Raw genomic sequence first — 18413 nt, forward strand, 5'->3', positions numbered from 1 at the left:
ACAATGGAAAAGAAGACAGATCAGACTTCTAGCCTCATGAACAGAACTCTCCTTTGGCTCATTGAACATCGAGGTTACCACACTGAAGCCCAAGAGTTAATCCACTGTCATGGATGGAATATATAAACCTATTCTATTTTTACTCCTACTTCCTCTTCAACATAACGCCTCTTCAAAATTATACTGAAATAGGTTGGACAAAGAGAATTTTTTTTTCGTAAAAGTACAACGTTACCATTTCTTGAAGAGCAACATTGACACATCTTTTCAAATACATTTATAAATTCCTGTAGGCTGGCTAATTTTGATGTGAACAAGAAGTTCTCATGTCGTTGTGTATGCTCACCCACACCACTACCTCACAAGACAGAATATATCCTTGTGATTGTGCATGGATGAGCGGTAACACTTGGTAAATATTCCTCCACATTATTTTTTTCTGGTGACCTACAGCTGACATTCAGTGAAACCCAGATTTCCCACAAACTGTCACTTTCATACTAAAATAAAGACAGGTAGGGAGAAGGGGGAAGGGAATCAGAATTTTACAATTTATTAAAATGTGAGCACAGCAACCTTAACTTAATCACCATGTTGGCATCTGCAGCTGGGAAATAACACAGATTCATGTGTGTCCACACAATTTTAAAGGTATGTAATGCTTTGGCCTATGTGTTTTTCACTTTAGAACCCTTAAACAGATGAATTTATCAAGAGGTAAGTGTTATCCTTTGGACAAACTGGGTTAGTGGGCTTCTGGGGGAGGTGATAGAGATGAGGACTGTCTACAACCCACCCCTTGATATATTGATAGAATGTCAGTGGGGAAGAATACTCAGAAGCTCCACCATGATATGTGAAAAAACAAGGGAGGCACAGAAATTTCCTAAGTCTTGAGAAAATGAGGGAAGTGGAGACATAATTGCAAAACACATTCAATTTACATCCAATAAAGTCTAGGTGAATATTTTTACTAAGTGTAGTGCACATAATAGACAACTGCGGAAGACTCTTTCCTAGGAGATCACAATTTCATATGTATATTTCCTGAATCAACTCAGAGAAAATGATTCTGGAGAAAGCTTACCGGGAGAAACATACGTGTTTTACAAATAGATGCTTTTTGGAAATGTTTATGTTTACAATAATAATGTTTCAAAATACGTTTCCCCAAACTCCCTGGTTTGTCTGACCTTACCTTTGATTCTGCTGACGTTGGTACTTTTCAGGGACTCAGTCTCCAGGAAGGATGAAGGATTTAGGTACAGGCACAAAATTACAATCACCACAATTCTCTCTTCCACAGAATAGGGATATTATCTTTGCCCTAAAGGACCTTAGGGCTTAAAGAATAGAGTGAACAAACATAGGAAGCTATTTCCAAGAGTCCAAAATTTTGATCTCTACATTTGAGAAAAAGGAGATCCAAAAATACATTTTGAGACACTGGAATGAAATATCAAAAAGCACAGTTTTTAAAGAAGCTTGAAAATATTTCTTCTGGGGTTTCTAACCTTAAACGCGCTTGCATGGAGATATTTTATAAAAAGTGCAGGGCAGGGGGTAAATATATATGTTTGTGTCTCCATCTTTGAAAGTGTAAAAGAAAAAATACCTAAGCTCTTCTTTCTTCAGATAATCTATGTTACTGGGGACGGATGAGCATTACACTACTGCTCCTTTTAAAAAGTTTTGTTGTAAGTTTTCCTCATTCTTACATTTTCAAAAATTCAGTAGCTCAGTATGCACTAATGTCCAGGCCTCATTGATTCATGCCTGTATGAATTATGAAGATAGTATTTGGAGGTGAAATTATACATGAAAAAAGGATGTGTTCCTTTGATCACCACAGACAATCCCTCAGTTCCATATGGAGAGGAATAACGTGATATCTGGGCCCTGGTACGTAAACACCTTACACTGGAAATCTTTACTGTCAGACTGTCTGTAATCACTCCAAAGTGAATCAGCTATATGTATACATATATCCCCATATCCCCTCCCTCTTGCATCTCCCTCCCACCCTCCCTATCCCAACCCTCTAGGTGGTCACAAAGCACCAAGCTGATCTTCCTGTGCTATGCAGCTGCTTCCCCTTAGCTATCTATTTTACATTTGGTAGTGTATATCTGTCCATGCCACTCTCTCACTTCGTCCCAGCTTACCCTTTCCCCTCCCTGTGTCCTCAAGTCCATTCTCTATGTCTGCGTCTTTATTCCTGTCCTGCCCCTAAGTTCATCAGAACCAATTGTTTTTTAGGTTCCATATATATGTGTTAGCATACGGTATTTGTTTTTCTCTTTCTAACTTACTTCACTCTGTATGACAGACTCTAGGTCCATCCCCCTCACTACAAATAACTCAATTTCGTTTCTTTTTATGGCTGAGTAATATCCATTGCATATATGTGCCACATCTTCTTTATCCATTCATCTGTTGATGGACACTTAGATTGCTTCCATGTCCTGGCTATTGTAAATAGTGCTGCAATGAATATTGTGGTACATGACTCTTTTTGAAGTATGGTTTTTTCAGGGTATAGGCCCAGTAGTGGGATTGCTGGGTTGTATGATAGTTCTATTTTTAGTGTTTTAAGGAACCTCCATACTGTTCTCCATAGTGGCTGTATCAATTTACATTCCCACCAGCAGTGCAAGAGGGTTCCCTTTTCTCCACACCCTCTCCACCATTTATTGTTTCTAGATTTTTTGATGATGGCCATTCTGACTGGTGTGAGGTGATACCTCATTGTAGTTTTGATTTGCATTTCTCTAATGATTAGTGATGTTGAGCATCCTTTCATGTGTTTGTTGGCAATCTGTATATCTTCTTTGGAGAAATGTCTATTCAGGTCTTCTGCCCAGTTTTGGATTGGGTTGTTTGTTTTTTTTAATATTGAGCTGCATGAGCTGCTTGTAAATTTTGGAGATTTAATACTTTGTCAGTTGCTTCATTTGCAAATATTTTCTCCCATTCTGAGGGTTGTCTTTTCATCTTCTTTCTGGTTTCCTTTGCTGTGCAAAAGCTTTTAAGCTTCATTAGGTCCCATTTGTTTATTTTTGTTTTTATTTCCATTTCTCTAGGAGGTGGGTCAGAAAGGATCTTGCTGTGATTTATGTCATAGAGTGTTCTGCCTGTATTTTCCTCTAAGAGTTTGATAGTGTCTGGCCTTACATTTAGGTCTTTAATCTATTTTGAGTTTATTTTTGTGTATGGTGTTAGGGAGTGTTCTAATTTCATTCTTTTACATATAGCTGTCCAATTTTCCCAGCACCACTTATTGAAGAGGCTGTCTTTTCTCCATTGTATATTCTTGCCTCCTTCATCAAAAATAAAGGACCATATGTGCGTGGGTTTATCTCTGGGCTTTCAATCCTGTTCCATTGATCTATATTTCTATTTTTGTGCCAGTACCATACTGCTTAGATTACTGTAACTTTGTAGTAGAGTCTGAAGTCAGAGAGCCTGATTCCTCCAGCTCCGTTTTTCTTTCTCAAGATCGCTTTGGCTATTTGGGGTCTTTTGTATTTCCATACAAATTGTGAAATTTTTTGTTCTAGTTCTGTGAAAAATGCCATTGGTAGTTTGATAGGGATTGCATTGAATCTGTAGATTGCTTTGGGTAGTATCATCATTTTCACAATGTTGATCCTTCCAATCCAAGAACATGGTATATCTCTCCACCTGTTTGTATCATCTTTAATTTCTTTCATCAGTGTCTTATAGTTTTCTGCATACAGGTCTTTCCTCTCCTTAGGTAGGTTTATTCCTAGGTATTTTATTCTTTTTGTTGCAGTGGTAAATGGCAGTGTTTCCTTAATTTCCCTTTCATATTTTTCATCATTAATGTATAGGAATGCAAGAGATTTCTGTGCATTAATTTTGTATCCTGCTACTTTACCAAATTCATTGGTTAGCTCTAGTAGTTTTCTGGTAGCATATTTAGGATTCTCTGTGTATAGTGTCATGTCATCTGCAAACGGTGAGTTTTACTTCTTCTTTTCCAATTTGGATTCCTTTTATTTCTTTTTCTTCTCTGATTGCTGTGACTAAAACTTCCAAAGCTATGTTGTATAATAGCAGTGAGAGTGGGCAATGTTGTCTTGTTCCTGATCTTAGTGGAAAATGGTTTCAGGTTTTCCACCATTGAGAATGATGTTGCCTGTGGGTTTGTCATATATGGCCTTTATTATGTTGAGGTAAGTTCCCTCTATGCCTACTCTCTGGAGGGTTTTTTATGATAAATGGGTGTTGAATATTGTCGAAAGCTTTTTCTACATGTATTGATATCGTATGGTTTTTATCCTTCATTTTGTTAATTTGGTGTATCACATTGATTGATTTGCATATATTGAAGAATCCTTGCATTCCTGGGATAAATCCCACTTGATCATGGTGTATGAACTTTTTAATGTGCTGTTGGATTCTGTTTGCTAGTATTTTGTTGAGGATTTCTGCATCTATGTTCATCAGTGATATTGGCCTGTAGTTTTCTTTTTTGTGACATCTTTGTCTGGTTAGTTCCTTTACTCTTAACATGACTTCTTCCACTGACAGCCAATGATGAAGAGTAAAATGCAATTCTACTTTATTTTGTGCAAAGATCACTGAAAGTAACCCCACCCTCATTTAGGCTTATGTGCTCAATGCCCATAAAGGACTTTTGGTTAAGCCTTTGATCTAGAGAATCTCCTTCCCATCAAGTTCAATAAAGTCCACTTTAACTCACCAAAACCAACCAAATTGATTATCTAACTGTTATCCCAGCTTCAGGAAATATTTTTCCTAGAAGAATGCCATTTTTACAGTTATACTTCTAGCTTGGGTCTCAAACACTTCTCACCATACTCCTACTAGATGATCTCAGCTGAAGCTGCTGGTTGTGGTAAAGGATAATGTGGAAAATACTCTATTCAGTGGCAAGCAGAAGAAGAACCTGGGATACCCAATGGACTTTAGAAACCTCAAGGAATTAAAGCTTTGAGACTTCATCATATTTGATCATTTTCTGTACCCCAGCTCTTCTAGGGCTTTCCTCAGAAATCTCATGTTTAATGAATTCCCTCTAACTTAAAGATTCCTGGTGGGCATTGAGGTTTCTGGCCATGGCCCCATCACCTGCGTGATCAGCAACTCCATGTACTGCCTTTTTGATTACTATGTGATCTGGAGAGGTGGAGGTTTCTGCTCTCTGCTTCCCTGTTCTATTCTCAGCGTCCTACCTTTCTGCTGAACTTGATCTCTCTAGCTATCCTAGAGTTAGTCTCTAATAAAGAAGGGTTAATCTCTAATAAAGAAGAGTTAGTCTCTAATCTATCTCCTTTTGAATCCATCAGCATAAATTCCTCTTTTTTCTCATCAAAGGAATGTGCCCAATAAGACTTTTATTCTTTCACCACCAGGTACCAGGCTTAGCATTAGCCTACTCTGACATGAGGAGAGTGCTGTATTATCCTTGTTTCCTTTCCTCCCATATAAGTTATTAGATCATTTTTACCATCTAGCTCGTGATGCTAAACGTCTTAAACCTAGATCAGAGAAATCAAGGATGAACCCAAAGACTTAAGAAAAAAACTCATTGATACTTTATTAATTAGGAAGAGTGATATCCACCAAATTACACATCTGAGCAAGTTTCCTTTCTATTTCTCACTAAGAATCACTCAAAACAGTGGTAATACTCAGCACCCCACATGAGGAGAGTAATGCAGTATGTCCGAGAAGTCCTGAGCAATCAAGCTTCTTTTTCTTCAAAAGACCTTGTCAGGGCTTCCCTGGTGGCGCAGTGGTTGAGAGTCCGCCTGCCAATGCAGGGAACGCGGGTTCGTGCCCTGATCCGGGAGGATCCCACATGGCGCGGAGCGGCTGGGCCCGTGAGCCATGGTCGCTGAGCCTGCGCGTCCGGAGCCTGTGCTCCGCAACGGGAGAGGCCACAACAGTGAGAGGCCCGTGTACCGAAAAAAAAAAAAAAGACCTTGTCAGAAACAACATATGCTATGATATAACAATAATTCTGCAAATCAGCAAGCCATGTCATGTATGCCTAAAGACCAGGTTCTAGACCTTGAAATTCTGTGCTAGCAATTTTAAAATTTCAGTTTACTTGAGTCTGTATCATAACACGTAGACATGTCCCATTCATTTTATTTTAGAGACTTGCCATGGGCAGTCCTGGCCAGAGTCCCCCACAGAAATCCTGAGTGTAGAGCTGAGATTTGAAGGTACAGAAATGGGAGAGTTTGCTTTGGGTAAGAATGTTGATTGAGGAGAGCAGATATCCGAGGCCTGAGATCTAAGTTATTCTAATATTTAAAGGTTAGGAAGAAGGATAAGGGTAGGTTTCTTAAGGTTCACTGATAAAGGGTAGGCAGAGAGTAGTAGTAGAATCAGGAACATTTCAGGAAAGGAGCATCAAATTTATTGAATGTCTCTGAGAGTTCAAGTACAAACAGTTAAAAATCACCTATTGGATTTGTCAACATGAAATCCTAAAGGAACTTAGCAAAAGTCTCAATAGTATGGGGGAGGCAAGAAACAAAGTAGAGCTGGGTTGATGGGGAAATGGGCTGCAAAGAAGTAGAGATAGTATATACAGGTAATATTTTCCAGAAGCTTTCCAGTAAAGGAGAGTTGAAGCAATCCAATCAAGAATGGAAGTTGGACATTGTCAATCAAAATAATAGTAATAACTAATATAATTTGAGTGCCATGTTAAGCATTTTATATGTGGTTTCAATTTAATCCACAAATCAACCCTATGTAGTACATACTATTACTACCTCTATTTACCTATGAATAAATAGAAACACAGAGATTAAGTAGCATCTCTAAGGTCCATTGCTGGGCCTTAGAGCTGGGATTTCATTGCAGGCAGTTCAGTTCAGTGCTTTCATTGTTAAATCACTACACTATTCCATCTTACCATATGATAATGGGCATATTTCGAAAGTCCAGAGTTTCTGCTATGGCTTTGCTACCTAGGTTCTAGATGAATTTCACAACTCACTCAGTTTTTCTGGGCATGTTGTCAGCATGTACAACACACTTATTGATGGATGTAGGGAAAAGAGGAAAAACTGTACAAACACATTCCTGTTTTACAACACCTCCATCAGTCCTGAATAGGTTTGAAACTTAAGAACATATTGTCCATGCCTCAAAAGGAACAAATAGATATTTCAAGAAGTCTGAAGACTACTCTTTTTTCTGTCCCTCAGAAGGCAAGGAAAATTACAGCTTCACATAAAGGAAGTGACTAATAGAGACAGAGCGTTCCAAGGGGATCTGGCGGAAAGCACTTAAAGTCAGACATGAGGAAGTTCCTGAAAAGAACCTTGAGAAGCAACTGCTCTGATCAAGAGGAGGAAAAATGACATAATTGGGGTCCCCTGGGCTGAAGTGATGTGATCCTGGGATGCAGTGTGACAGGAAGATGGAGAGCTCAGGGGTCTTCTTAAAGGACACTGTGAGTGCCTCTGGGGGGAAGTGTGGCCGTGTGGGTCCCCCTTAGTGAGGACATTGGGTCCTCTGTTTGGGATTCTGAAAGCATTCAGGTCCCGCTGCTGTAGACACTATTCTAGCCTGGAAAAACTACTCCCTATCTTCCTCTTTTATTTCTGTGATGTATATAGTGGGATATGCTGTTTTTATTTAATTTTAAGAATGAAATATCACTTGTTCCATGATGGCAATAATGTTCTAGTCTTTGCAGTTCTACATCACAGAAATCTTGCCTCCAATCCTGTCCTGTACTCTTATAGTCCTATGGGATAAAGCCAAGAATTCATAATATAACATGCTATGAAACTTAGATACTTGATGAACGAATATGCAATCTTTGTAATATGGCTTCTGCCTACATTTTCAGCCCCTCCATTCACCACCCCTTCTAAGTACACACCTCCAAATCTGCACATGTACTAGAAGTTTCCACGGCATTTTCATCTCTCTGATTTGTGTATGTTGCCTTTGAGTATTTTTCCCTATTGCCTGCTTAGCAACTTTTCACTCATCCAATGAAACGCAACTTATACATCTCAGCTTTCTAAGAGACCCTCAGGGGTTTCTTCCACTGTTCTCTCTCCACACAATTCTATATGTTCCTGTCAGGACATTTCTGTTGAGGCCAGGGATTATACCACATTCATCTTTGTAGCACAATGGCTGAGGAAAATATCTAGGCTATAATGAGTAACCAGTATATGTTGGCTCAATAACTACCTTATAAAGGGTGAATCCAGGAACAGAATTCAAAGTCTCTTGGTGTACCTTGGTCCTACTATGTTCAGAGCAGCACTTTAGGACCAAGGGATGTTTTATTCAGGGTCCTTATGGGAAAGAGATGGCACATGCAAATGAGGTGATTGAGAAGCCTTGAAAAGGGAAATTTTACAAAGGTGTAGACAGAGTTAAAGGAAACCACCAAGAGGTGATGAAACATGTAGGGTAGTAACAACAGGACCTGTAGGACCAATGTGAGGAATTGGAGAGAGCTGGAGAGAGCTCATGGGAGAGCTACCCAAGAGGATCTGTGGCCTTAGAGGTAGGAAAGCAACCTGCTGCCAGGTAGGGAGAGAAACCAACAGATCATTAGCTGACTAGCATCTCCTACTGCTTCCTGTTAACCCACAAGTGCTTCCCATTGGCCAATCCCAACCAGAAACCAGAGAGTAAAGGATCCAGTTGTTGTAGGCTAAAAGATTCAACCTCCCCAGTCTCTAAACATGGTGGAGCCAGGTAAAGATGTAGTTGAAGGGCGAACAAAAATGTCTAGCACAGAGACCGGAGTCCAAGCTTGCTTCTTCAGCAAGCAGAGGCTGACAATGCCTATTAGGGATTTTAGGAACTAGGATAAGATAAGGAAGTTGGAAGATCATTGAAATTAGAAAGGCAGCAAGCAGTGGACAGCCAGGATTAATACAGACAGTTCTAATAAAGCATCAGAATAAAGAGATAGGCAGAATGGTGGATACAATTTGTGAGGCAATGGGACATGAACCCAGGATTGAACAGGAAATTTTCAATGAAAATTAGAAGGCGGGGCCAGGAGACACTCTCTAAAATAAAAGAGTGCATTGTAGGGACTTTTCACAAAATGTTTACAGATTTATTCACAGGAGAAGAAGGAGCTACTACGTCTACAGAGCTGAGTTTGGCATATGCAAAGGGAACTAATGTATGAGTCCTAACTTTAGGAGCTTTCTAAATTGCCAACGCAAAAGGGTCAGATGGAATTCAAGTGTGCCGTCCACCCCTTGGCATATCCTGGCTTCTCAGGTCTTGGAGGACACTCTTATGATCCCCAATCCTTGAGACCTATTTTTTAAAAATTCCACAAGACCCTGAAACTCTTTGCTGTCATGGCCATCGTGCTTATAGAATGGAAATGTCTATATACAGTTATATGTTTAAATTCTTCAAAAAGTTACCAATAAGTTCGTTATCATGAGTCTATTTTAATTCTAATTAAAACTCAACACACAGGTCAACTCAATCACAATCAGCTCAATCAAGCAAAAGTCATTTGTGCAAGTAGTATGGTTACTCTAGAAATGTGTTTCCCCATTCCCTCTGCACCACCACTTCTGGGCTTATAGCTCTCCCTTTGTACTTCTTTGGGCCAGAATATTTTAATAGCAAGAAAGAGAAACTCAACTCAGACTAACTGAAGTAGGGAAGGAAAGTGGGAAACATAGGGCTATAGCTGGATTGTGCTACAGCTGCCTTCTCTGGGTTCTCCTTGTCTTTGTCTCCTTACAGACTCTCATCCCATGATGCAATGCTGGTCACTTGTAAGCCTCATGTTGATTCTCATTCTTCCTTTTCACTGACCTCAAGGAAAATACAGTGTGTCCTCCTGACTGGGACACAATGTCCTGTTGTTGTCCCCAAGTAGCTCAGTTTGGTCTTATGCCCTCCACTATGGCAGAAGAATACGTGGGATGGGGCAGGAGTAAGTAACAATTCCATTAACTCATGGAATCTCTTTCTGTGTGTCTCTCTTTTTTTCTTTCTATATTTTGATTTATCTATCTATCTATCTATCTTGAAATACATCTGTCTTTGTATGGAGTAATACTATTTTGAATTATGTTGATTTGAATTGGACTGAGGGGCTGAATAACAGAAAGGAAAAGAAATGAAAAGGGATAAAGGACATAGCTGTGCTATTACTCCACCTTCATTTCACCTGGGAGACATCATACATCACAATAAACCCCAATTCCTTGTAAGGAACATTCATCCTTAAAAGTCCTAGACCTGAATTTTGTTCTTCTACCCAGTGACTTAAGACCAGTGGGATTTTAGATATAAATATCTAAAGGAGGCACCAATATCCATCCTGCTAAATTGTAAAATGCCTCCTACACCCCTTCTCTCCTTCTGTTCCCTCTCACCTCCCAGTTTCTCAGTTAACTAAGGCAGGCAGAATTGTCGCTGCCAAGTGATTCAGCCCAGGGAAGCTGAAGTTTGCCAATGCCGCAAAAATACATTTATTTGCAGTTTTATAGCTCATCTCAAAAATTCATCTAAATGTCGCAATCTCATCTACAATATAGTGTGTTTATTTTAATATAAAATAATGTGCCTACCGGCTGTTTCAGGAAAACTGGCGGCAGAGAAAAGCAGACCGCATTTCTCCTTTCCACCGTACCTTTGTGGCATACGGCTTGGAATACATCAGTCCAATAAGCAAGACTGTGCTACTGTCTCACATGGAAACCAAAGTTGGGTAAGACCACGGGGATATGATTGCCAGCTGGAAATCCATCCGATTGTGCAGTATCACTTTCACATTTACTGAAATTTTAGTTGCTCTGAGTGTTTTGACAGTTACTAGACACTTCCCAGATGAGGAACTAGCAATTATTGCAACGGCCATGAGGTATTTCAAGTTGTTATAATGTTCATGGTGATTTTGTTATCTATTTATTTTTTATCAAGTTGACATTTTTGAGGTGAAAAAGGCTCTTTCTATGATTTAAAGCAGCGTATGGCTATTAAATTGACACATTATACCTGGCAATTTGACAGGGCCATCAGCCAATTCAAGAATCTAAAATTGTTCAGGCTGCAAGAATAAATGCATGTGTGCCCTTTTATTCTGCTGACCTACCACTCTCATTCTACTCCTAGGGGGAATGCATTTGACCGTTGTACCTTACCACCCCTGGTTCTATCTGCAAGGAAGTTCCTCCTGGTTATCATTCTCCTTGGCCATACCTGATGTGGGTCTTAGAGACCACGCCTTCTTTGGGGGTTAAATAGCCTTTGAAGCTTGACTCTTTTCCTCAAAACTTTGGGACCTAGGGGTTGTTTTAGGTCTCATCCAGTCAAAGGATTTTTTTTAAGCCAGAGTTGTGTTTTCTTTAACAATGCAATTCCTTAAAAAATTAGTAGACTTCTGATCTTGCTTTAGGTTCCATCAGCAACCACATACAAAATTCTTTATAGGAAGAATTTTCAAGCCTGATGTATTTCTCTGCTTCCTTGCTCTGTGCCTGTCCCATCCCCTCTCTCTGAGGCTCTCTGGAACTGTGTTGGGGAAGTCTACAGTCTTCATCTGTCTTTGCTCAGATTACTTTATTCATCTCAGAAATTTTATTAGACCTTTTCCTTGAATGTCTTCTGACATCTCATCTTCTTTAATTATTTGGCATCTTCTGACATAGCAAGACCCCAATTTCTGCACTCTACTCTCTTTCAATTCTATTTATTACTGACCAGTTTTTTTTTCCAAGTTTTTTTGGTAATAACCTTGCCAAAGGCAGCCAATAATAGCCAATAGACACTAGTGGTCTTTCATTCATCCATTTCTTCTAAAACTACAAGTTAAATGTTCCTATTCTGTCTCCCGAGTTACTAAAAGCAACAGTTATTTCCAGTTGCTCTTCCACAGTATTAAAAGAATAGCTAGTTTCTCATATATCCTAGCCTTTGATATGGACCTTCTTGATGCCTAACAATGAAGCCAATGTAATAAAATTGATTTTAAAGCAATCTGATTCAAAATACCAATTTCTTTATTAGTCAGGATACATCAAGGTACGTGCAAGTAAATGTACTCTCAAATCATAGTGGTTTGATGTAATAAATGTTCCTTTCTCATTCATATTATCATTGAAAACAGATTGGGGAGTCCGTCTCCATCTCTTGGTGGTCCCATGTGGAACCCCTGGCTTCCTAGTTGCCAAAAGAGAGAGATCTGGAGGACCTCAAAGGATGATCTTAAAGGCCAAGCCTGGAAGGAAGTTTACATCATTATTGCCTACATTCTTCTGGCCAGAACTCAGTCATTGGGACTTATCTAGTTTCAGGGCAATCGAGGAAATGTAGCCTTTCTGTGTGATCTGGAAGAGGAAAATGTAGTAAACACATACATTTTCTCTGCTACCTGCGACTACAAACTTGTAGTTAAGTGTAATGATTCTGATCTTACCATATAATAGCCATGGGACATTGAGCAAGTTACTTAACCTCTGTGTGCTTCAGTTTCTTCCCCTGTAAAGTGGGGTTCATGAAAGGGTAACTACATCAGACGGTCATAGGTTTATATATATATATAAAGTAATTTAAAAAAGCCTGGCATACAGTAAGTGCTATGTAAGGTTATATAGCAAGTTGTTGAAATGCCAGTAGAGAGCACACCAGGATAATTAGCAAATGAGCCATTTTATTTAATTTATATTTTTAATACATTTATTTATTTATTTTTCTTTGGCTGTGTTGGGTCTTTGTTGCTGTGTGCAGGCTTTCTCTAGTTGCGGCGAGCAGGGGCTACTCTTCATTGCGGTGGCTTATTTTGTTGCAGAGCACGGGCTCTAGGCGGGGGCTTCAGTAGTTGTGGCTCACAGGCTGTAGAGCACAAGCGCAGTAGTTGTGGCGCACAGGCTTAGTTGCTCCACGGCATGTGGGATCTTCCAGGATGAGGGATCGAACCTGTGTCTCCTGCATTGGCAGGAGGATTCTTAACCACTGTGCCACCAGGGAAGTCCCCGCAAATGAGCCATTTTATAATAAGTCTATTTGACTGGAAAGACATATTTAAAAACCCCAGCCCAAGCTGAGGCTCCGCCTTTGGTCGGATCCGAGGGAGAGGACTGGGGTTGGCAGCGTGAACACAGCCTGAAGGGGGCTGGTGCGCCACAGCTAGCCAGGAGGGAGTCCGGGAAAAGGCCTGGAACTGCCGAAGAGGCAAGAGACTTTTTCTTGCCTCTGTTTCCTGGTGTGCGAGGAGAGGGGATTAACAGCGCCTTTTAAAGGAGCTCCAGAGACGGGCGCAAGCCGCGGCTATCAGCGCGGACCCCAGAGTCGGGCCTGGGATGCTAAGGCTGCTGCTGTCGCCACCAAGAAACCTGTGTGCGAGCACAGGTCACTATCCACACCCCCTTCCGGGGAGCCTGTGCAGCCCGCCACTGCCAGGGTCCCGTGATCCAGGGACAACTTCCCCGGGAGAACGCACGGCGCGCTTCAGGCTGGTGCAACGTCACACGGGCCTCTGACGCCGCAGGCTCGCCCCGCATCCGTACCCCTCCCTCCCCACGGCCTGAGTGAGCCAGAGACCCCGAATCAGCTGCTCCTTTAACCCCGACCTGTCTGATCGTGAACAGACGCCCTCAGGTGACCTACACGCAGAGGCGGGGCCAAATCCAAAGCTGAACCCCAGGAGCTGTGCGAGCAAAGAAGAGAAAGGGAAATCTCTCCCAGCAGCCTCAGAAGCAGCAGATTAAATCTCCACAATCAACTTGATGCACCCTGCATCTGTGGAATATCTGAATAGACAACGAATCATCCCAAAATTGAGGAGGTGGACTTTGGGAGCAAAGATATATATTTTTTTCCCTTTTTCTCTTTCTGTGCGTGTGTATGTGTATGCGTCTGTGTGTGATTTTGTCTGTATAGCTTTGCTTGCTTTTACTATTTGTCCTAGGGTCCTGTCTGTTCATTCTTTTTTTTTTTTTTAGTATCGTTTTCAGTGCTTGTTATCATTGGCAGATTTGTTTTTTGGTTTGGTTGTTCTTTCTTTATTTCTTTTTTTTAATTAAAAATTTTTGTTTTTTATTTTAATAACTTTTTAATTTTATATTATTTTATCTTTTTTTTTTCTTTTTTTTTTTTTTTTTCAGTACACAGGCCTCTCACTGTTGTGGCCTTTCCCATTGCGGAGCACAGGCTCTGGACGCATAGGCTCAGCGGCCATGGCTCACAGGCCCAGCCGCTCCGCGGCATGTGGAATCTTCCTGGACTGGGGCACGAACCCTCATCCCCTGCATCGGCAGGCGGACTCTCAACCACTGCACCACCAGGGAAGCCCATCTTTTTCTTTCTTTCTCCCTTTTTTTCTCCCTTTTATTCTGAGCTGTGTGGAGGACAGGCTCTTGGTGCTCCAGCCAGGTGTCAGGGCTGTGGCTCTGAGGTGGAAGAGCCAAGTCCAGGACATTGTTCCACCAGAGACCTCCCAGCTCCAGGTAATATCAAACAGCAAAAATCGCCCAGAGATCTCCATCTCAATGCCAAGACCCAGCTCCACTCAACAACCAGCAAGCTACAGTGCTGGACACCCCATGCCAAACAACTAGCAAGACAGGAACACAATCCCACCCATTAGCAGAGAGGCTGCCTAAAATCATAATAAGGTCACAGACACCCCAAAACACACCACAAGACGTGGACCTGCCCACCAGAAAGACAAGATCCAGCCTCATCCACCAGAACACAGGTACTTGTCTCCTCCACCAGGAAGCCTACACAACCCACTGAACCAACCTTAGCCACTGGGGACACACACCAAAAACAACGGGAACTACGAACCTGCAGCCTGCAAAAAGGAGACCCTAAACACAGTAAGTTAAGCAAAATGAGAGGACAGAGAAGCACACAGCAGATGAAGGAGCAAGGTAAAAACCCACCAGACCTAACAAATGAAGAGGAGATAGGCAGTCTACCTGAAAAAGAATACAGAATAATGATAGTAAAGATGATCCAAAATCTTGGAAATAGAATGGAGAAAATAAAATAAACGTTTAACAAGGACTTAGAAGAACTAAAGAGCAAACAAACAATCATGAACAAGACAATAAAGGAAATTAAAAATTCTCTAGAAGGGATCAACATCAGAATAACTGAGGCAGAAGAACGGATAAGTGACCTGGAAGATAAAATAGTGGAAATAGCTACTGCAGAGCAGAATAAAGAAAAAAGAATGAAAAGAATTGAGGACAGTCTCAGAGACCTGTGGGACAATATTAAATGTACCAACATTCGAATTATAGGTTCCAGGAAGAAGAAGAGAAAAAGAAAGGGACTGAGAAAATATTGGAAGAGATTATAGTTGAAAATTTCCCTAATGGGAAAGGAAGTAGTTAATCAAGTCCAGGAAGCACAGAGATTCCCATATAGGATAAATCCAAGAAGAAACACACCAAGACACATATTAATCAAACTATCAAAAATTAAATACGAAGAAAAAATATTAAAAGCAGCAAGGGAAAAACAACAAATAACATACAAGGGAATCCCCATAAGGTTAACAGCTGATCTTTCAGCAGAAACTCTGCAAGCCAGAAGGGAGTGGCAGGACATATTTAAAGTGATGAAAGGGAAAAACCTACAGCCAAGATGACTCTACCCAGCAAGGATCTCATTCACATTTGATGGAGAAATTAAAACCTTTACAGACAAGCAAAAGCTAAGAGAATTCAGCACCACCAAACCAGCTTCACAACAAATACTAAAGGAACTTCTCTAGGCAGGAAACACAAGAGAAGGAAAAGACATACAATAACAAACCGAAAACAATTAAGAAAATGGTAACAGAAACATATATATCGATAATTACCTTAAATGTAAATTGATTAAATACTCCAACCAAAAGACATAGACTGGCTGAATGGATACAAAAACAAGACCTGTATAAATGCTGTCTACAAGAGACCCACTTCAGACCTAGGGACACATACAGAATTAAAGTAAGGGGATGGATAAAGATATTCCATGCAAATGGAGATCAAAAGAAAGCTGGAGTAGCAATTCTCATATCAGACAAAATAGACTTTAAAATAAAGACTATTACACTACATAATGATCAAGGGATCAATCCAAGAAGAAGATACAAAAATTGTGAATATTTATGCACCCAACAGAGGAACACCTCAATACATAAGGCAGATACTAACAGCCATAAAAGGGGAAATCAACAGTAACACAATCATAGTAGGGGACTTTAACACCCCACTTTCACCAATGGACAGATCATCCAAAGTGAAAATAAATGAGGAAACACAAAATTTTAAATGATACATTAAACAAGATGGACATAATTGATATTTATAGGACATTCCATCCCAAAACAACAGAATACAATTTCTTCTCAATTGCCCATGGAACATTTTCCAGGATAGATCATATCTTGGGTCACAAATCAAGACTTGGTAAATTTAAGAAAATAGAAATCATATCAAATATCTTTTCTGACCACAATACTGTGAGACTAGATACCAATTACAGGAAAAAAATCTGTAAAAACTACAAACACATGGAGGCTAAACAATACACTACTTAATAACCAAGAGATCACTGATGATATCAAAGAGGAAATCAAAAAATACCTAGAATCAAATGACAATGAAAACATGACGACCCAAAACCTATGGGATGCAGCAAAAGCAGTTCTAAGAGGGAAGTTTATAGCAATACAATCCTACCTGAAGAAACAAGAAACATATCAAATAAACAACCTAACCTTACACCTAAAGCAATTAGAAAAAGAAGAACAAAAAAACGCCAAAGTTAGCAGAACGAAAGAAATCATAAAGATCAGATCAGAAATAAATGAAAAAGAAATGAAGGAAATGATAGGAAAGATCAATAAAACTAAAAGCTGGTTCTTTGAGAAGATAAACAAAATTGATAAACCATTAGCCAGACTTATCAAGAAAAAAAGGGAGAAGACTCAAATCAATAGAATTAGAAATGAAAAAGGAGAAGTAACAACTGACACTGCAGAAATACAAAGGATCATGAGAGATTACTACAAACAACTATATGCCAATAAAATGAACAACCTGGAAGAAATGGACAAGTTCTTAGAAAAGCACAACCTTCCAAGACTGAACCTGGAAGAAATAGCAAAAATAAACAGACCAATCACAAGCACTGAATTTGAAACTGTGATTAAAAATCTTCCAACAAACAAAAGCCCAGGACCAGATGGCTTCACAGGCTAATTCTCTCAAACATTTAGAGAAGAGCTAACACCTATCCTTCTCAGAGTCTTCCAAAATATAGCAGAGGGAGGAACACTCCCAAACACATTGTATGAGGCCACCATAACCCTGATACCAAAATCAAGGATTTCACAAAACAGGAAAACTACAAATCAATATCACTGATGAACAGAGATGCAAAAATTCTCAACAAAATACTAGCAAACAGAATCCAACAGCACATTAAAAGGATCATACACCATGATCAAGTGGGGTTTATGCCAGGAATGCAAGGATTCTTCAATATTCACAAATCAATGAATGTGATAAACCATATTAACAAATTGAAGAAGAAAAACCATATGATCATCTCAATAGATGCAGAAAAAGGTTTTGACAAAATTCAACACCTATTTATGAAAAAAACCCTCCAGAAAGTAGGCATAGAGGGAACTTTCCTCAACATAATAAAGGCCATATATGACAAAACCACAGCCAACATCTTCATCAATGGTGAAAAACTGAAACCATTTCCACTAAGATCAGGAAAAAGACAAGGTTGCCCACTCTCACCATTATTATTCAACATAGTTTTGGAAGTTTTAGCCATAGCAATCAGAGAAGAAAAAGAAATAAAAGGATCCAAATTGGAAAAGAAGAAGTAAAGCTGTCATTGTTTGCAGATGACATGATACTATAAATAGAGAATCTTAAAGATGCTACCAGAAAACTACTAGAGCTAATCAATGAATTTGGGAAAGTAGCAGGATACAAAATTAATGCACAGAAATCTCTTGCATCCTATACACTAATGATGAAAAATCTGAAAGTGAAATTAAGGAAATACTGCCATTTACCATTGCAACAAAAAGAATAATATACCTAGGAATAAACCTACCTAAGGAGACAAAAGAAATGTATGCAGAAAATTATAAGACACTGATGAAAGAAATTAAAGATGATACAAAGAGAAAACCTATGGGAACTTGGGATGAACATACACACACTACTATATATAAGATAGATAACCAACAAGGACATGGTGTATAGCACAGGGAACTCTACTCAATATTCTGTTATAACCTATAAGAGAAAATAATCTAAAAAAGAATGAATGTATTTATAAAATACACACATTCACTTTGCTGTACACCTGAATCTAACACAACATTGTAAATCAACTATATGGCAAAAATTTTAAATAATAAA

The sequence above is a fragment of the Leucopleurus acutus genome, assembly GCF_964270905.1.
Source record: "Leucopleurus acutus genome assembly, chromosome: 17".
Classification (NCBI taxonomy): domain Eukaryota; kingdom Metazoa; phylum Chordata; class Mammalia; order Artiodactyla; family Delphinidae; genus Leucopleurus; species Leucopleurus acutus.